General features: G+C 46.9%; 1 protein-coding gene across 2 annotated transcripts in view; it reads left to right on the top strand.

Annotated features, from left to right (window-relative positions):
• The first annotated feature begins 719 nt into the window (after nucleotides 1-719).
• The window catches only part of LOC146182702 (histone-lysine N-methyltransferase PRDM9-like), a 70,809-nt gene continuing 49,851 nt past the window's right edge, over nucleotides 720-21,677 (top strand). For both annotated transcript variants that reach the window (XM_084608905.1, XM_084608906.1), the window contains exon 1: nucleotides 720-847. The gene's annotated coding sequence lies outside the window, so the exon portion shown is untranslated. The remainder of the gene's footprint in view (nucleotides 848-21,677) is intronic.

The following is a 21,677-nucleotide window of genomic DNA, read 5'->3' as shown; positions in this document are numbered from 1 at the left end:
AACAGGCTCACTTAGAGCCATTGGACCATCACCACATATTCACAGCACTTATCCATGCCCACAGGCGAACAATAGAGCGCGCAAATGCGGATACTTGGTCGTAACAGAAGCTATTAAAGTTTGCTAGTGTAGGTTAAAGAGTGGCCCTATTTTCTCCTGAATAGGGCCAACAAATTGGATGTAGACTCGTTGTCAAGCGGATGTAGGTCACGCCTATTGCTGTAGCGGGGCGTTCACTGAAACGTTACGTTACTGTCGACCCCTCCCGCAGCTCCTAATGCGGCACTCTAGACCCATCCAAAGGGATGGACACCACATGTAACTTCCCGCTACTTCCTTACTGTGTACAATGCAGGGAAGGCCGTCGTAAAGTTCATCTCAGAGAAAACTTTGCAGTTTTCCGGGCAGAACCACTCTTGTGACAAGCATTACACTGCCATGATGATTGGTTAGCTTTTCAAGCATGTACTAAAAAAACTTCAAATCTTTGTCAGTGAGAGAAGCAGGCCAGTCGCACACGTGAATTCCTGCACTTGACAGAACATTTGGTATTTACATGTGGCGTTGGCGATGTGGCGGCTCGAAGCAGGCAGCGACTTTAACCATAAAAAATAAAATGCTTGTATCATGCCCATCATCGTCAAGATGCGGCAGGCGCGAACAGAAATCAGATTACGCGTTTTCACTCGACTGCTTTGCTTGAAGATAAGATCGTACGAGTATGCCGACCGCGACACGACACATCGCCTCAAGTGAGCAGCCGCGATCACTGGAACGCCGGTTTTCGCGCCCACGAATGTCTGTGGCGGCTTATGGTCTGTGGTGGTGTGGTGAAGCGGCTTTATATGTAAGTGAAATTTTTTTACTGTAGAAATAATAGCTAGCCTTTGTTTTTTGAACTCGCCATATTTTTAGTTTGCATTCTCGAAGTGTAAGCAACCGGCCGGACACTGCCATACACGAGAACATGAAGAAAAGAGTGTTCCGACGCCATAACGGTAGGCGTCGAATGAAAGCTGTAGTTTCTTTTCACGGCCATATTGTACGAACGAAGGTTATGACGCAAGGATTTAACTTGACGGAAAGGGTCCCGACAACGTGCACCCTGATTCCATGCTACCTTTTCCTGCAGCAGTATGTAAAATAATTGCGCGGCAGATGCCCAACGGAGGAAAAACTTGCCGTAGTAGTTGACGAAGCCTATGAACGATTGCAGCTTTTTCTTTGTGGTTTTGGAGCATGCGGGGAGGGGGGGGGGGGTGTAGTGTAGTGCATCGACTTTATCCGATGGAGGGGAATCGACGTCAGCACTGATTTTGTGTCCCATGTAGCGAAGGTCTTTCCAAAAAACATTTGCAGATGATTACGCTACTTCCTAATGCGAAATTCGATCGTACCTCATTAGCTGTTTCACCTTTTCAATAGACTGAGGCAACGATTTCGAGCAAGACATGCAAGTGCAATTATAGACCAGTTTTTAAAATTTTCATACATATTCCTTCAAGAGACACTCCACTAACAGTCCTTGACTGTCATGAAGGAAGCTTTGTGGTTGGAGAAATGAAGAGAGCAATTAAGTTATCGTGAGGTTGCGGGAGGTAGCGCGTGGGCTCATAGGAAAGTTGTGCGGCGAAGAGATAGCAGCGACTGACTGATGCCCCTGACGCTGCTAGCGAATGAAGACAGCGTGGCTTTGCGTTTCCGCCTGGGATGCACGCACCGTGATCCGCTGATAGCGAGCCGGCGCTTCGGCAAACGAACACCGTCGCCACCACAAAGAAAGATGGGGGGGTACGCGCGCGGCGAACGGTGTGGCAGGATGGCGTGCAGCAATCGCAGATTGCCGCCACGGAGGAAGGAGGGATGCCCTCGCAGGAAGAAGGGGTGGTATACGCAGCGGCGAGCGGGGGGTAGCAAGAGCACGCGCAGCAATCAGATAACACGCGCGGTCGCCGCCACGGGAGAAGAGTGGGGCGAAGCTGGTTACGAGGCCGACGCCAATGCCGCGAACCGCTTGTACGGGCGCCAGAGAGCTGCGGTCTAAAGCACCATTTTATTGTCCAAGTGCTTTAATAAATCCTCGAGATTGGGTAAATGACCTTCGGTGGCCATTCCTCTTACAAGAATGCCGCCCAGGTAACAGAAAAACAGCATTGTGTCCATGATAGTTTGGAAAATATCTGGGACGGAAGAAATTTCAAAAGGCAGTCTGTAGACAAGAAAAAAGTCTTGTGAGTAGTTACCGTCATGCTTTGTTTCTGTGATTTGGAAATCACCACTTGCTAACAGGAGCGGTTAAGTTCGGCCAAGAGAAGCGAAATCTTTTAATCTCGGTTTGCATGGTTTAGCAAGTTGTACGTATACCTTGACAGTTGCAGTTGGGCGGACGCTCATGTTTCACCTTAAACAAGATACGGCAGCGTCCTTACACCACCTTTTAATCCGAAAGTTTTGACATTTTTTTGTAAATTTAAATTGGTGTATAACAAGGAAAGTCGCAGTACGAGTCGCATATCTCCGTGGGTGTCTTAACCGTGCTGCAAAGAAAGGAAGGGAGGTAAGATTGAAAAAAGGGAAAGAGGTGCCGTAGTGGATAGCTTCGGAGTAGTTTTCGACAACCTGGGGGGTCTTTAAAGTGCATTGACATCGCTCAGCATACAGAAGCCTATCCGTTTCGCCTCCATCGAAACGCAGCCGCCGGCGGTTGGGATCGAACATGGTACTCTGATTCAGTTGCCAGACGTGCATTTTTATCTAAGTTGGTTTTAGGGGAAATGAACGTGCATTATTTGTTTTCACTCAACGTCATTCGGATCCTGCTCAAGATATTCGATCGGAGCCAGCGAGACGAAATCCGTAGCAATCCAAAACTTCTTTATCTCCTAGCTTGCCAACTGAGCCGTTGGCTAGAATGTGCTAAAATTAATCCGGCATGAACATCATTCTGTTCGTGATAAATTGTGGATCTTAACTTATTATGCAAGTATGACATTGCCTCCACGAAAATTTTCGGAGTTTCTCATTGTTGTACGAGGCTATAGCATCGGAGTTTGCGGACTGAGACGTACCAAGTTAAGCACGAAGCGATGTATACACCAGAGAAATTCCCATAGAGAAAGGTGTTAGGCAAGGAGACACAATCTCCCCAGTACTATTCACAGCTTGTTTAGAGGAAGTATTCAGAGACTTGGAATGGGAGCAGTTAGGGATAAGGGTAGATGGAGAATACCTCAGTAATCTGCGATTTGCTGATGACATTGCCTTGCTAAGCAACTCCGGGGATGAACTGCAAATAATGATTGATGACCTAGACAGAAAAAGTAGAAAGGTAGGCTTGAAAATCAATATGCAGAAGACTAAGGCAATGTTCAACAGCCTCGGGAAGAAACAGCAGTTTACATTAGGTAGCGAAATACTGGAAGTAGTAGGCGAATATGTCTACTTAGGACAGGTAGTAACCGCAGATCCGGACCATGAAAAGGAAATAACAAGAAGAATAAGATTGGGATGGTGCGCATTTGGCAAGCACTCGCAGATTATGACTAGCAGCTTACCGGTATCGCTCAAGAGGAAAGTATACAACAGTTGCATCTTGCCTGTACTCACCTATGGGGCTGAAACGTGGAGGCTAACCAAGAGAGTTCTACTTAAGTTGAGGACAACCCAGAGGGCTATGGAACGAAAAATGGTAGGGGTAACATTAAGAGATAGAAAGCGTGCAGAGTGGGTCAGAGAAATAACTCAAGTTACCGATATTCTAGTGGAAATTAAGAAGAAGAAATGGACATGGGCAGGACACGTAGGGCGAAGAGAGGATAACCGATGGTCGCTGAGGGTAACAAACTGGATTCCAAGGGAAGGAAAGCGTAGCAGGGGGCGGCAGAAAGTTAGGTGGGCGGATGAGATTAAGAAGTTCGCAGGGGTCAAGTGGATGCAGCTAGCACAGAACCGGGTTAAGTGGAGAAATATGGGAGAGGCCTTCGCCCTGCAGTGGGTATAATCAGGCTGATGATGATGATGATGATGATGATGTATACACGTTAAGCGGTGCGCACGGAAAAGAGGAAGCAGCTGAACGCCTGATAATCACCTGTAAAGGGCGCTTCCATGCAGTCCAAGAGAATGAGGATGATTTAATCGAAATATTAGGGTTTATAGAGATTGGAGAAAAAAATTGACTTTGAATAGGCGTAAATAAACAAACATAGGTTAGCTGACTGGCAGCTAAACCGAAGGCAGCTAAACTGAAGGCAAGAAAAAGTACAAAATATATTACTCACTACTACCCACTCACCCATCCGCCCGCAGGGTTGGATGAAATTAGTCAAGCAAATTAATGAGCTTGGTCCGGAAGGCAAGGAAATTGAGTCAACCCCGTCAGAAGCCGTCATTCATAACAAATTACGCACAGCTGGCGACAAAGAACATAAATTCGATTTACAAAGGGAAAGGAGATACGACGTTCCAACAATCCTTCAGACCGATTATGATAACGCATGTTATTACGGGCTAGCAACGTAGAGAAACATACTTACGTAAAGAGCGGACACTTCCATAGGGCCCTGCGGCCGAGCTACTGCACTAGCGCCAGCGCCCCGAGCGACTGGTCAGACCGCTAATTACGTCCTCCAAGATTTTATGCGCGTGCTTTTGCTCTGTTTCGGTTTTGGTTTCGATAGCAATGCTTTAGATTCTGTTTTACCTTTGGCTGTTAAAATATTCAACTACAACGTCTATAGTGGCGCGTAAGGTCTTTAATGATGCCATGCAGACAGACGTAATAAGTTCGCGGATCGCAGCCTTTTTACAAGAAATAACCAACAAGGTTCTCGAAGAACCTAAGCGCAGCTTACTTTGTTCATGCATGTTGGAATATTACGATAGAGGTCGTTCTTATTGTACTTTTTTATGTGATTTAGCCGGTTTGCTCAGTTGAACATATAGGAGGCATGGGTTCCACGCAAAAAGTTTATTTCTCTTGTTTTTATTTTGAATTGTACAAAAAGAATACTGGATCACACATTTTAGAAAATGCATAAATCACAAAAAGTTATAAGAAAGCAGGCACGGTAAAGCATGGTGCACAGTGTCACGAAGAAAATAAAAAAAATTGCGCGTAGCCGCCGCGTGTTTCTCCTCCAAAACGTCACCAGTGAAAGCAACACAAAAGGAGTTGTGAACGGCTAGACACAAGGAGGAATAATTTGAGCCCCAGCCCACGCGGAATTTCTATTCTTCCACCTAGAGCAATATATGCTGTTCAAACATTTAAACACAACACACTGAATACATAATAGCATCCCAATAATATGATTATACTTCTGATAGCTATCAAAACTGCGCTCTTCCCGTATGACAAAGGCACTACATGGAGCCCACTGTACGCGGCTAATAGCAGTAGATGCCTTCAAAAATGCAGGCCACGAACAGGCAGCAGCGCTTTTGAGACCACAACGAGGATGTTTTAGCCATGACAAAGAACTCGGCATGTAAAAATGGTGCTTAAGAACCTTCAAACGCACATGCGTTGTGAAAATACAGCGAACATCATTCACAAGACGATCTCAAATGCGCAATACAGTGTTCTTGTAGTGCCAAATGAATGTCTTCGTTATGATACATGTGAGCCACCGGTAAATTCTGTGTTTTAAACCGCAGGTGTTACGGGTTACTTTAGAAGATTACGCAATGGAAGGAAGCACATGTTCTTCAGAAAAACACGATCAAAACACAAACAGTAGCTACACACTGCCCGTTAAAAGGGCGTCATGGCTCATGTTATATGTTACATGGGGAAAATACGCTCACGCAGCGCAACAAATGACTTACTTAAATCATTCTGTGCTCAAGAAGCACCAAAATAATTGTGCAGCAAAATGAAATAAGTTACCGGTAAAACGAGGCGACGCATTGAAAAGCACTGTAAGGTGGGCGTACCGAGCGGCACATGACTGGCGTAGCATCAACGTTTATATGGAATGGGTAAGGAGAGTGGAAGCGTAGATGCAATGCGGTGTATGTATGATAAGCTGTCTACCTTTCTAGGCCGCGAAACAGCTCGAGTGTCTGCTCTTTACGTAAGAATGTTTCTCTATGCTTGCAATGCAGAAAATGAAATGAAGTCATGGCTAAATTGAAAGCAACTAGATACTCGGTTGGCTTCAGAGCGGACTTTGAAGCGGTGGGCGTTTGGAAGGTTGGTTTTGGAGGGTTTAACGTCCCAAAGCGACTCAGGCTATGAAAGACGCCGTAGTGGAGGACTCCGGAAATTTCGACCACCTGGGGTTCTTTAACGTGCACCGACATCGCACAGCACACGGGCACCTTGCTTTTCGCCTCCATCGAAAAGCTGCCACCGAGGCCGGGATTTGATCCCGCATCTTTGGAAACAGTAGTCGGGCGCCGTAACCACTGCGCCACCCCGGCGGGGTGTGGGCGTTTGGAAGGTAGCTGCGCGCTGATCGGCCCCACCAAAGAAATGCTTGCGACTGCTTTAAAGCCATCAAGAATCGTTCAAAGCTGCTTGGAGACTCAGGGGAAGAATATGTATACCTCAAAAAGATTGTGTAGAAATCACTTTATTATTGAGTTTCTTTCTTTTGTGGGATCGGATCACGGAACTTTAGTGACATTGCATACGTCGTCATGTTTACGAACAGCGCAGCAGCGAAACTCAAGGACGGTCAACTTCTTGCTTGAGAGTCATGGTACCAGAGCAAACGTAAGCGACTCCTGAACAAACTCCAGTTGAACGGCCGCTTGTTTGGCTTCTTCTAATTTTTTTTAGGGCACCATTCGTTTCGCACCAGACTTGTCACGGCCACCTCGGTTCTTAGTATGTATGGGCCTGGTGCGCTGCAGCTTTGGCCGAACATGTGGCGCCGTCTGGAAGGCGCCGCTGTAAAAGGCGGCTGTCTAGATCCGCAACCGTGTGTAGCGCCGACGCTGTGTTCCGATTTCTTTTTGGTTCCCCGTAAGAATAAAAAAATAAACGCCGACTGAAACAAGGGCCTGTACTTACTTAGGCATTTCGAATCTCATATCGCACCCATTGCTTTTCGTTTCGGCTGCGCATTTCCCACTTTTCTTTTTTTTTTTTTTGTACAGTACTTGACGCTAGGTTTCTTTCAAGAATGCACGAGCGATCGCTTGTTTGTATCGAGCGCGCAACACGCGAAAAACACACAAAAAAAAACGGGTCTTTTTTTTTTTTTTTTTTACTTTTGGACCCAACTCGAGCTCTACAAGTTGTAACAACTACTAAAAGTTGTTGTAACCAGCGCTGGCAGGTCTTCGGACACGGCCTGTGTTGTAGAGAGCGTGGAGCCTTCCTGCCCAACAGCTTTTTTTTTTTTTTTTACTTTTGGACCCAACTCGAGCTCTACAAGTTGTAACAACTACTAAAAGCTGTTGTAACCAGCGCTGGCAGGTCTTCGGACACGGCCTGTGTTGTAGAGAGCGCGGAGCCTTCCTGCCCAACAGGAGCTTTTTTTTTTTTTTTTTTTTTTTTACTTTTGGACCCAACTCGAGCTCTACAAGTTGTAACAACTACTAAAAGCTGTTGTAACCAGCGCTGGCAGGTCTTCGGACACGGCCTGTGTTGTAGAGAGCGCGGAGCCTTCCTTCCCAACGGGAGCTTTTTTTTTTTTTTTTTTTTTTACTTTTGGACCCAACTCGAGCTCTACAAGTTGTAACAACTACTAAAAGCTGTTGTAACCAGCGCTGGCAGGTCTTCGGACACGGCCTGTGTTGTAGAGAGCGCGGAGCCTTCCTGCCCATCAGGAGCTTTTTTTTTTTTTTTTTTTTTTTTTACTTTTGGACCAAACTCGAGCTCTACAAGTTGTAACAACTACTAAAAGTTGTAACCAGCGCTGGCAGGTCTTCGGACACGGCCTGTGTTGTAGAGAGCGCGGAGCCTTCCTTCCCAACGGGAGCTTTTTTTTTTTTTTTTTTTTTTTACTTTTGGACCCAACTCGAGCTCTACAAGTTGTAACAACTACTAAAAGCTGTTGTAACCAGCGCTGGCAGGTCTTCGGACACGGCCTTGTTTGTAGAGAGCGCGGAGCCTTCCTGCCCAACAGGAGCTTTTTTTTTTTTTTTTTTTTTTTTTACTTTTGGACCCAACTCGAGCTCTACAAGTAACAACTACTAAAAGTTGTTGTAACCAGCACTGGCAGGTCTTCGGACACGGCCTGTGTTGTAGAGAGCGCGGAGCCTTCCTGCCCATCAGGAGCTTTTTTTTTTTCTTTTTTTTTTTTTTTACTTTTGGACCAAACTCGAGCTCTACAAGTTGTAACAACTACTAAAAGTTGTTGTAACCAGCGCTGGCAGGTCTTCGGACACGGCCTGTGTTGTAGAGAGCGCGGAGCCTTCCTGCCCAACGGGAGCTTTTTTTTTTTTTTTTTTTTTTTTCTAACGACTTCCTAATGATAGTTTCTAGCTGTTCTCGGCGCTAGCTTTTCGGAAGTCTAGCCTGACGTAGAAGACGTAGAAGCACGACATGGAGAGCGAAGCACATTGCAGGAGTGCGCGCTTTCTGATGACACACGTTCATGGCTCCCCGCAAAGAGAAAACGTCCTTTTAAACTAACAGCTCGATCTGCTGTTGTGTTTATAGGTGTCATAATAGTTATAAAAAAAACCGTCGGGAGGCAATCGAAAATCAAGTTTTTTTTTTGCGGTTTCCTTGGAAATCATACGAGAGCGATGTGTCGCATCATTAACAGTGGCACCCGGCCTTGCAGATGCAACTGGCATCCGTGATATTGCGTGGGTTTGCCAGCGACTACATAAAAAAAAATCAATTACATATGTGGTGAAGAGACGCCGAAAGGGCCGAATAAAACGTACCTCCAAGCTGACGTCGTAGAAGGCGGTTTTCATTTCGTTAGCGCATTTTCTGAAGTTATCCGAGGGCCCTTCTGCACCGTGAAGTTCCCCGCGCACTCCACGCACATGCTGGCTTCGTACAGTTTCTGACCGCGCACCAAGCAGTTATTCTTAAATTAAGTCTCAACATTCCCGATCACGCGAAATCCCCCGAACAGCACGCGCTGTGGAGCTTGCTCAGCCATGGCTGTTTTTCCGCGCACTGAACCGTCACCACTTATTTCGACGCATCGAGTAGAAAATAAAATCTACGGTAGAACTGCCGAGCGCCGAAAAAGCACGTGCACGCAAGGCCCGACGCCTTAGGGTACATCTCCATATACAGCCTGCTCGTCCCGACCTAGGGAAAACGTGATTTTTTTTCTTTTTCTTTTTTTTTTTTTAAGAGGCTTTCTATTGACCAACGGAGCCCAGCTCTCGGCTGTCGCTTCTGGGGGGGGGGGGTCTAGCATGCCGTTTCCACATACACAGCCACCGAGGGGAAAAGCCAGTGCTGAGCATTGCACACTGGCTTAGTTTTTGTTTTATTTATGTCTTTCCTTTCAAACTGCCATATTGTTCGGGTTCAGAATTCCTACTTCAAAGGAAAAAAAAAAAAAAACCATAGAACCGCCAGCAGACGCGCTCGCGCGCCGACGTTAATTGCGCTGCGCCCAAAGCGCCGGCGGCCTTCTACCAGACGGCATGAATGGGTAGCGGCTTTCTTCGCTTTGCTTTTGGTTTATTTTTCAACACACACACATGGTACATGTGTCAGTTATGTACGCGTGTGACACGAGGCAGGAAATGACCGACAAAAGTTTTCTTCTCACAAGATTTCTGCCGAGAAGAGTAGACTTCGCGTTCGCTCCGCCGCCTCTCTCCGACGAGCAGACATACCACATATGGGTGCGCCGGCGGGAGGTGGCGCTACTTGTTCCGGAGCAGTGGCGCCTCCATACCAGCGCACTAGGCCCATACGTGCAGAGTGGTGCAAATATGTGCTAACACCCCGAAGCGTGGCCGAGCTCCGCGGAGCGTCAGCACATCTGGAGCAACCGCGCATAGAACCAAAGTTGCGCAAGCGCACAGCAGTTTGGAGGAGGTGCTTCGTGTCGTCTTCTACAGCACGAAATCGCATTGTTTCTTTACTGAGAAGCGCACGTAACTGTGTACTGGCAGCGGCCAAACGCGCCGAGATGGCGTTATCACGTTTCACTCAGTGGAGCGTTTGCTCAGTCCTATGGAAGTCTATCAATTGGCCTGTCATACTAGCTTGAGCATGGCAATGTCTTATCCGGCAGCGAGGCTGATAAGCCCCTGCAAAAATGAGTGCTAAGCTAAGTGCTAGTCTGCCGCAGTGAGTGGTGTTCGGATCATTTGACAAAGCTCGTTCCATGTCATCTGTACGTTCATTGTCTGACAATCGACACGCTATCAATTTTAAAAGTACGAAAGCCACTTTTTCCTTAGTTGCTTCCCCTGTGCGCCTGCGTCACTTTGCTTCGATGCGCGACCGCACCGGATGCGCTGACGCTCCGCAGAGCGCGGCCACACTTCGTGTTGTTCGCACATATTTAGGACCACCCTGTACATCACATTTGCACCATGGATAACCAGCTTGAATTACACCCCTCTGTTAAACGCTCAATGAAAGGGAGCAAAATATAATTTAGTTAGACTTGCAGAATTTTGACGGCTCGACTGCAGCTTTTTTTTCATCGCTTTTATGATGTGTAGGATTTTGTCAGATAAGGGCGTCATGCAACTCGAGATTGAACGAAAATCGCCCAATGCAAAAACTTGAGTAGCTTCGGTAATGAACGAGAGTAGATCGGCACAACAGCATGCAGTAACGTAATGCAGTCATTTGTGCTGCATTATCTTTGCACTGCTCCGTAAAACACTACTCCATGCGTCACATTTTTACCCTCACTCAATTCCGACACGGAGAAGATAAATATGTAAACGCCCGATTTTAGTCTCATGTTTTCTTTTTAAAAGGATGTGTTTTCGAATAAGGCCTAATGCCTCACGAAGTGGCGCGTGTCAACTTTCACTAAATAACTTTCAATTGATTTGTTTCGTTTGTTGATTTGATTTCGGTTTATAAAGTGAATGGTGGCTGCAACGCGCTGTTTGTAGGTCACATGAGGCGTGAAGGAAACATGTTGGGGCTTAAGAAGGCCTTACGTGACCTACCTCCTTGCACGTGATGTCCCCGCTCTGTTGATGAAGCCGAAACTGAGAGAAAAAAGAATTGAATTATAAATTATTTACCAGTCATAGGCATATACCTCATGATGAACGAGATATTCTGAGGCTTACACATAGACGAGAACTCGCTACTAACATTGGGATCCGATAGTTCTTTAACCTTGCTGATTAACAAAATAATATACGCGCCAATAACGGCGCCTACATGCCCGACATACAAGCGAAAGTTCGCAAGTAATGATTTTTACCCCGCATCGGAATACAATTCACTATGTGCAGGTGTATTTAACCCGTTGCAGTTTTCATATTCGAAACACCGCCTGAACATCGCATGGGAGCGAAAGTAGCCGTAGAGCAACCTAATTTAGATGTGGAAATACTGGAGGTAATCATATTATAACTGATTATTTTTTTTTTGGCATGCAGTTTTGGCTTCAAGCGTGGAAATACGGCTGTGATTTCGTAGACGCGCTCATGTCATGTGAGGCTTTCAAAAAGGGCAATAATTATTATTGCTTTGTTAATTTGATTTCGCGCGAATGGTTACGCAAGCCTACCAGAGAGTTAGTTACAAAACTGAGTAAGCCGCTTTTATATCTGTTTTCTTCACCACTTAGGTGACCTAAGCGCGTGCATGACGTCACAGCTGAAACAGAAGCCAATGCAGCCCGAGTAAAAAAGATATAGCTCGTCTGGAGAGAGCAGTTTGATTTGCGCAAAACAGAAGTCTTCAGCGGTACTCGCGCAATAGGCCGCCATTTCGAGCCGAAAACTGCTTGTGTACTGCTTTTGCCGCATGTCAAGGGCGTTTTGAACAGGTAGATGTTATGGGGAAAATGTTCGGCGATCTTCACCTTTGGTTCGGTTTGTGGGGTTTAACGTCCCAAAGCGACTCAGGCTATGAGAGACGCCTTAGTACAGGGCTCAGTGAAAACATATGGTTTCTTAACGTGCACTGACAACGAACAGCACACGAGCGCTTTGCTTTCCACCTCCATCGAAAAGCGGCGGCCGGGATTCGATCCCGCATCCTTAGGCGCAGTAGTCGAGCGCCCTAAGCGGGGCAATCTTCACCTTTACTATTGCTGCGATCACCAGCAGACAACAGATTGCGTCGCCTCGCTAAGCCTAGCTTTGTGTGGTATTAAAAAAATTGAGTGACGGAAACAAAACTGGTAGCCTCGTTGGTGGGTTGTTGAGACTCGTACTCCTATCGCGTCTTCAAAGAAGCCAAAATTTTACTGTCTTTAAGAAAACCCTGCCGATCGGTGTAGATGCGAATATGATAACAGAGCACCGATGTCATCCAGGTTCCCAAACCACATCTGCCAAACAGCAAAGAGTTTGATCGTGCAATCGACTGCAAATGATGCCTTAGCAGGCCTTTCTCAACACGTCATTTGACTTTGCCTGTATCACTCGTAGCTCAATTTGGTGCATGAAAACTATCACTTCTAGGCAGCACACGTATATTATGCTCATCCTTAACAATAACTATAACAGTTGCTTTTTTTTTTTCCTAAAGAAATGGTCAGTGAAGTTCAGAAAAACTTTTGTTGGATCGTCGACAAATTTTACGGAGCGTCTCACGTGCAGGGATTCCCTGGGCTCACATTTGTTTTCATTATGTTTTTTTCTCGTTTTTTCTACCGCGTATGTTTCCGTGAAGATAGCACGTTGGCTAGTTATTGGCGCCGGAACAGAAATTGCAGGAAATGCCTAACTTCTATCCGGTGACTAATTTCACTGCTCGCCTAATCTGGGAGATAGATCTGTCCGATCTGCATTTTTTCCTCGTTGTGTTCACGCTGCTCATCGATGTAAATATTTGTGGGAGCGAGTGAGCCCGAATCACGCCTGCAGCAGGATATAATACCTTTTTAGCTACATAATTGTTCAACTGTTCCAAAGACCTTGCTGTTTCCAGTATCCTCAGAGCCTCTATTAAGTAAAATTGCGCGATGCAGGGTCGTAAGTCTTTTTTTATTTTCAGAAGGAGCTCGAGGTATTTCCTTGCCTCAAAAGAGATGAGGTGGGAGGGCTCTATCGAACTCCTTTTCTCCATTTTGTTCTTGGATATCTGCCTGAGGGGGAAAAAGCACGACCTATTGTGCATTTAGTTCGTAACCTTCGACAGCGCCCCAGTTTCGACATGACTGTTCATAGAAACTCGTTCTATATGAAAAACGACGCTTATGGGACGTAATAGCGAAATTTAAAGAGGCAATATTGTGCATTCGTCCACAGAACAACTTGGGTAAAGGTGCGGGCTAGTCAGTGATCCACGAAGAAGTATAGCGCAACGGATTATGTAGCGAGCTGATCCCAAACTGAGACACACAATGTTGTCCGTTTTAGACCTTTTTTTGAACTGCGGAGTCCTTAAAGCAGCTCTATCAACTTGTTTTTTTTTTTCTCCGTGAAAGCTGGTTGGTGCTTTGTTGGCAGCTAAAATAATATGCGGGCAGTACGCATAGGCGATCATATGCGCGTACATATTCAATTGCAAGTTATTTCATACAATATTAGGTGTGTGAAAAACTCCGCGTGCTTTCTTCCAGCGGCTAAAATGCAGAACACTAGATAAGAAGCTTTTAATCTGCGATGCGCTAAATTTAAAAGTATTTTTCTTTTACATTAGAGCTGTCACATAATAAATGAAAAAAAAAATGATTGCAAATCTACAATTTTATGCGGGGCTTCGCGTTTGTAATCTTGTTACAACCGAACCAGGCAGTCATCGGAGATAGAGGTGAATAAATAATGAGACTGATAAAAGAATTTACCCCAAGAATAAGTATCCAAAGAGCGATTTTGCACTGCTCGCGAAAGTTCGAAGTGCATCTTGCCGCACGGCACAAGCTCACCGATAGTCGCCGTTACGGGAGGCGCGTAATGGTGGCGGGATCATGCGCTCAAATATGGCGGCGGCCACGCTCCCGCACTGCAATGAGTTTATGACTTTTTTAACTGGCGCAAGCGATTGCCACGGGGTGATCCATGTACGCTATCGTCTAGCACACTATTCAAAAGAAAATAAATAAGTCAAAAATTGTAATGTGTCTACTCTTTTAAATGGAACATCATAGCAGAAAAAACAAATTTTCTCACATACACTCAACTCTTTTGCCTTAACCTCTAGCTAGTAATTCGCAGCTAGACACGTAGCAGCGGCTGCCGTCGAAGTCAAAACTAGGCGGCGTATAACCATGCGACCTCATTCGGCAGCACCCATGTCTTCGCGCAAAGGCCGAATATTTGAAGTTGTGCTCGCTGAGCATGAACTAAAAACATGACCTCGTCGACGACTCGGGTAAGCAAGCTATCCTGACTGCTTTTATTCAGAGCAGCTGTGTCGGGAATCCGTGCAGCAAATCTGGGCGGTAGTTAACGGAAAACGGATCCGAGAGTTACGCGTGCTCTTGAAGCGAAAAGCTTCACTAGGAGGCTCGGAGCTTCGGGTTTGCCGCGACCGAGTGACGTCGCAGCCAAGGCCTGCTGCGCAGCCCTTTCGTCAAGCTCTGCCGGCGTTGCATAGCAAAGCATAAGAAGTGTGCGACCCCTCCTGATAAAAAAAAAGCATTACTCTGCATCTGGGAATCGATCCACCATCCCTTGGATCCCCAGCCGAGCTGTTTACTGCCGTGCCATGCCCAGGGTCTTAAAACTAATTCGGGTAGTCTATATACGGTGAGGATGATAGCGCGATTGCGCAAGTGACAGATGCTGCGCCTTTCCTGTAAACGAATTATAGAACGCCGGTGAACTTAGACGCGCTCGATATGAAAGCCAAGGAGAGTTTTGCTGCTGGCGACTGACGCAGAAGACTGGAGAAATTAACTTCGTCTGATCCCGAGGTAGGCACTGCTTTTCGCTACGTGAATCCAGGCATAGCAGAGCTAAGCCATCTTTCTTTTTTTTTTTCGAAACTAACACACCTGATTTTATGAAGCCAAAATCAACTCCACCGCGACTTATAACTAAGAGTAACAGATTCTAGTGATTGCATTAATTATTTCTTTATTCCCACGTGAAGAGGGATTTTTTATTTCGGTAGTACCCCGTCCAGATAGCGGCCTGCTACACCTCCGTCGGCCGTCCGCGCTTTGGATGCCTGGCTCGCAATGTTCGTTCGATACCCTCACTCAGCCTTTGTGCCCATACGCATTCTATGCATTCCGACAAGTTTGTCTTCCTCTCTACCTCCTCGGCTGCGTTTAGATATCGTTTGTTTTATTTGTGGCGTTTTGAGAGACTTCACATCCAGCGACAGCGGTGTTAGAACTGAATGTGTGCTCGTGTGTAATACAGAGCGCGTTAACGTGGGCGCTCAATGCACACAGCTTTTGGTGCGAGTTCAGTACGTCAAGGTGCGTTTACCTGTATTACACCATAGTGCCGCCAGCCTTTTAAATTCATTTGTGGTTTTCAACAGCTGCCGACATGTGGCCATATCACGGAACGACTATGTGCTCATTCTTCGTTTACGCTTGTGGTCGCGAACGCAATTTTATAGTTTTCTTTTTTTTTGTACAACGAGATGCGCTGATATTAGTCCGGAATGTTTCAGGGAAGCAAAACTGTTTCGGCATTATTCTAGGCTTTTCCTCTATCCCTTAGCTTGTTTATCGAGATGAAATTTCTACGCCGACTTTAAAGTGAGCACTGCCGACTGCCATTCGTAGATCGACGAGAGCTTAGCACGCTTGCCGCTGCCGCTGATTAGCTTACTTCTTTTGCGTGTGTAAGTCAGCCCAATAAAGAGTTTATTTCAGCACTGCAACGCTTCTCTGTTCTTTTGTGTCCACGACATTGTCCCCGCCACGTGACATCTCATGGAGGTGCAGAATGCCGCCTGCCCGATAACCCCTTGACGATGGAGTCCTCTAAACAGACATTGCCAATTGTTCTCATTAAACCCCGTGAGCCCTCAGCTTTCCAAGGACCACCTGACGAAATACTGAAGAGTTGCGCAGCCTGTTCGAGTGCGTGGCAAATTTTAGAACCTAGAATAATGAAGAAAGGAGTCTACGTTACACTTCAGTGATCTGCCAGAATCTGGCTTGAGAATCGTGCGGCGAAGCTTTGGGACGCAGTCATGATGAAGCTTTTGAAGAGTTTTACAAATGTCATAAAAGAATACAGAGCCTATCTTATCCTTCAACCAAGGATGGAATTTCCAAATTGGTCCGTGCTCGCCTACGTGAAGAATAAAGCACCGCTTCCGCCACTCCAACCTAAACATGACATCTAAAATTACAAAGTGAAGCTTTTATGCTAGTCCTAAAATAGATGCTTTTTGCCGGCCTAGTCAGAAATCTGAATTTGAAATAGAAGTGCCCACAATCGAGAAAAGTATGGACGTCCGGACTCCGAAATCCTACCAGCCATTTGAAACTGCACGAGTAAGCCAGTTCAATGAAGCGTCTGCACGCAGAGGCAGCCTGCGAGACTATATTTGGGAGGTAGTTCTCGAAAGCCTCCGCCAAATCTCATTATTTCCAATGGAGCCTAAATTTTGTATGTCATCCGTGAAGAAATTCAGCAAGCACTGGGCGTTCGTTACGCAACGGCTCGGACACAAATAGCCACAGCGACGAATAGTGTTAACTCGTGGCGCCATCCTGCTCTCCGTCGAGACCCTTCAAGCTCCCTTATACGCGAAAAATCTGCTCTTGTGCACCGCCCCTTGGTGCCAGCCACTCATTCAACCAATGACTCTTTAATCTAAAACTACAAGTACGTAGGAAAAAACCTAATGGAAGAGGAAGCCGGCACAGAACCAGAGGTTATTGATGCAAAACCAATTGAAAATAAATGAAAAGGGGCTGACGCACACCAAGAGAACATTTAAGGAGAAAAAAAAAACAAACAGGTCACAAGATATAAGTTCGAACTTCCCGACGTAGTCACTTCTTTTTGCTACGTATATCCAGGCATAGCAGAGCTAAGCCATCTTTCATTTTTGGGTAACCGAGGCACAGTTACGTCCGAGGGAGGTCCTCTAAACCCAGTACGGGGAAACTAAAGGGAACAACGATCTTTAGAAGACAGGATGCTACAGGACAAACTAAAGAAAACCCTCCACTTCCGACGACACGTGATGACGTTGTGACATTTACACAATTGCTGCACATGAAGACAGCACCGATGACCACGCGACGAAATTTCAAACTCATACCTCCACCCACTGAAGTGACTACAGTGTGCCCCCGCTGCGACCTTAGCATATCCGACAGAGCTGAGACCGGACATTAGGACCAACACGCAATTCGACGACACTATCAAGCGACGTTAAGTTGCTGTCTACATTCAAGTGGTTATCACTTTGGCTGACACAGGATCCCGATACTCAGGCGTCAGTTGTTCGTTCGCTGCCATCTCAAATTAGGCACGACTTCTTGGGAAAGCCCGCTTATCATCACCGCTGGTAGTAACCTTACTTTTCCGTCAGGGCGGTGCAGCACACCAGTAAACGTAACTTGACATACTTATTGTACCAACCTCGGTCTTTGTAGCAGTGTTCTCGCGGCGTAATTTCAGGTGTCGACTTCCCGATTGAATATCGACCGATAACCGATCTTCGTCGAAAGCTCAAGAACTCGACGTTCTGTTAAATTCGGGGTACCAGTCGGCGCTGGCGCGGATCCAGCAGCGGTCGACTACAGGAGACGAGTGAGTACCGGCGGGCGCCGGAAGTCAGGCTTTATCTGCTAATCGACCCGTATGGCTTGAGAATTCGTTTCTGCCGGGCTTAGGGTGCCTTGATGTGGCGCTGGCTATCGAGCACCCTAGTCGCGCCTTTCGTCGGGCCTAGATTGCCGCTACACTTCGCGTCGAGCAAGCGAAATGCGCGCAGGTTGGAGAGGGAATATAAGGGAGTTCATAGAAAAACTCTCTACTGCTCTAAATTTGGTCAATTTCCCTGTGTGAGTATGTTCCATATGTTATTCGGCAAACAACAGCAGCAGCTACCTGTCCCTTCTGCTGCTTTCTGTGCCCGACCAGCAAGCATGCAAGTGAGGCTAACCCTACGTGCTTTGCCAGAAGACTGGTTGATCCAACCTAGCCCCGACAGTTAAGCTGCCTCAGTCCGGTTCGACGGTATTTAGCTTAGCCGTTGTTACGACCGTGCATCATCCGCATTTGCGCGCTCTATTGTTCGCCTGTGGGCATGGATAAGTGCTGTGGATATGTGCTGTTGGTACAATGGCTCTAAGTGAGCCTGTTTCCATGAATCCTTTTTTGTAAGCCTGTTTTGCTATGTTGAGACCCTGCAAATGCCAAATTGGCCCTGTCAAGGGAACGTCTAGAAAAATACTAAGAAATGTCCCCCTGCGGGAAATAGCTGGAAGTGCTTTCGTTCAATTGTTCACCCTTCCCGTCGAGAAGCGCTATTGTCCAGTAAGGAATGCCTACTGTCCAAAGGAGACGACAGAGTGACACGTCTGCTGACGTACAGGACAAGAAAGGAGCAAGGTGATTACGGCCATTAGAGGATTTCCCGGGAATGCAGGAAAGATTTGCAATTGCTGGAAAGGGACAATGCTGGGAGCAGTATGTGGCCCGCACGTGCACTTGGGTTTCTGAGAAGGAAATCCACTTACCGGAACCAGCCTACCGGATCTTTGCTGAAGAATAGAAATGTACCTCCTCGCCGTTCCCAAGCTCTTCCCGCCAACAAGTGACCACGCCCAACGAAACAATGCCGGACCAGTCAGTGCATCAGATCATCAGTGCAGTGATGTGTTCGATTGGATGCCGATATCTGAGGGGCGTGCCCTGGAACTGGTTGGTCAGCATCTTCAGAGAGGGGCTGGACATAGGGGGTTTTAAGGACGCTGCAGAGCACGAAATGACGCTCTGAGCCCTGGGTAAACGGCTCATCCTGTCGCTTCTCGCTATGAACTCTTAACGCTTGCCATTTTGCTGATGTACCCTTCTTTTTCGTGTAAATAATCATGTAAATAAGTTTTCTCAAAGTGCCATTAAACCTGCTTGTAAATATTTTACCTACTTCGAAGATTCAATCCTTCATGAACCCGGAGTCTCTGCACGCTACCAAGTGAAGGCCGGGTCGACTTAGCCCCAGCGTCACGACACCGTTCTGAGCCCGACAGGCCGAGTGAACTTTACATTGTCGGATTCATGTAAAGACCCTGTATGGCGGCCTAGTAATGCACGGGGGGCGGGGCTAGTTGTTGCATGATCTAAAATAAAGATTCGCAACACAGACAACAGAAAGGCTGCGCAGTTGTCGTCGTCTTTCTTCCTTCTCTGTTGTCGCATTTTTTTTCTTTGACACCCCGGCAAGGGCGTCTCCATGGCGGCGACGAGCGCATGACGCGTACGAACTGGCGTCTGGAAGGCGGGGCATGTAGGAAGCTTGATGTTCAAGTAATTTCCCTCCGTCCCTAACTAATCCTCCTATTCAGCGGGGAAGGGGACGTGTACAGGAGAGGGAGTGGGCGACAAGGGGATTAAAGGCGGAGGGACAGAAGGGGAGCTGTTTCTTCCCCGGACCGCGCCTGTGGAAGGTACAGCAGCATGTCCCGAAAAAGCTGCGAATGCGCACCTTGTTATTGATTGCAAAGTATTTGGGGCGTCGAAGATGAGTACGTTGGATTTTCCAGTCCTGGACTACTTTCGGGCAAGTCGCGGCTTCCGCTCCGGCAGGAAGTAGCCTTATGGCAACTTCGCCTTGCAAAGCTTCCTAGATTGTTTATTTTTAGCAGACGATGCCAATCATCCGTCACCACGACGCAGTTCTTTCACAGTGACGCCTCGCCGAAGCGGTGGCATTGCGGTTGAGCATCTGTCTTGCATTCGAGAGGTACCAAGTGCGACCGCCGTCACCGCCAGGTACCCACCGGTTTTCAGTGGGTACAGGCTTTGAAGGCGCGGGCTCCTCTCTCAAGGTACGAGCCCTGGTAAGCCGAGCACCAGGCCGGGCAATAGCTGGTACCAATTTGATAAAGCCGATGGATGGTTAGTCGACAGTGGGAGTCTAACCCATCACCTACCGAAGCCGAGGCGGGTACTCTACCCCGGGGTCACGGATGCGTGTAATATGAAATATAAATAAAAGGCGCGATAAATTGGGAATTTTTGTGTACGGAGTGTGACATTCTTGAATACGAAGCATCTTACAGAACTCAGTTTGGCAGGATTTGATAGCCGTTGCTGCTCGCGAAGTTCTTCCTATTAGGGCCCATATCACTGTGCTCAAAAGCAGAAGAAAAACATTCTCAAAAGCATTTGCGACAAGCGTTGGCTGTTTCAGCACACTGAGCTTTGCTTGCGATGATTCCAGGCCTGCGCGCTGAAAAGATCGCGAAAGAGGTTAAGAACTTCTGGCTGGCACGAAAAACAATGCGTGCTTGTAACTAGGGACGCTTCCGTGTTTGGTGAAATTGTGGTGAAACGAAAAGTTGTCTGTACACGCTCGCAGTCTAACGCAATATGGCCGCCGGCCCGGGATCTGTACTGTGGGCCGGGGACTGCCCGAGGCTGAAAATTGTACGCTCCCGATGATAAACAGCATCGGCAGATACAGGAGAGCGTGATTTGAAGGCTATTGCATGCGCGAGTGTCGATTGAGATCATGAACAGTGCCATGGCCCAAAATCCTCTTCCGTGGCGAGTGAGAGATCAGACCAGCTTCACAGACTTTGCTCTTCCTTAAGAAGCCACCACAATGTATTTATTTCACTCTCTTTTAAATTTTCATTTTTCTTTGTTTAGGGAAACAGGCAGTGATCGTATTGCGTGCAATGTATTTTTTGGTATTATCTGGAACAGGATGTTTGAAGCTCTATATGGCGTGTGTACCGTCATCGCTGCTGAGGCAGGAATTATTGGTCGCCCTGAAGAGTACTTTAAATATTAAACCATGCCCGCCAAGCACTGGCTTTATCAAATGTTTCCCATGAATTTTGCTATCGTCTACGAAGTTCCACTTTATCACAACGAATGAAAAGCTTAGAATATAGAGAAAGGGGGGTGAGTTCGACGCGGCAGTGCTGGCTGTACAACAAAACACCGAACGAAGGAGAGGAAAATGCGAAATCGCGATTTTCCCTGTTAAATAACCTGCCGCTTGGCGCCTGGAAAGCTCGGCTGTCGACGCTCGCGCGATAACCTTGAAAGTGCTCTAGACTGCATTGAGGCCCTACAGACCTTGTGTAAAAACCGGCGACCACTTGCACACATCGCGCAAGTTTCGGCCATGCTGGGGGATTCTGAATACCACTCAATATAACAGTACAGAATTATCGACGCGCAAGTTGGCATTTCGCGTCGTCTGTGGTACCAGTATATTGCTGTGTACCTTCGATACACGCAAAAGGAACTAAGGATAACCAGGGAAACGAAGTCATGAAGCCAGCTTCTTAGTATTGTCACGTAGTGGCGACAAGGCCGTAGACACCAAAAAAAGACACAGGCTTTATGGTACTGAATTTAACTCTTTATTGGGCTGACTTGCGCCCGCAAAAGGACTAAGCGACTCGGCGGCGGCGATAGCAACAAACGGGCTCGTCGATCGTCGAACAAAGAATGCCCGTCACACTCGTCAACGCTCAATTTAAAGG

This window comes from Amblyomma maculatum, chromosome 7 (genome assembly GCF_055883805.1).
Source record: "Amblyomma maculatum isolate TAMU_Amacu chromosome 7, ASM5588380v1, whole genome shotgun sequence".
Taxonomy (NCBI): domain Eukaryota; kingdom Metazoa; phylum Arthropoda; class Arachnida; order Ixodida; family Ixodidae; genus Amblyomma; species Amblyomma maculatum.
Note: the sequence above shows the minus strand (reverse complement) of the source record. Positions and strands in the feature narration are given on the sequence as shown.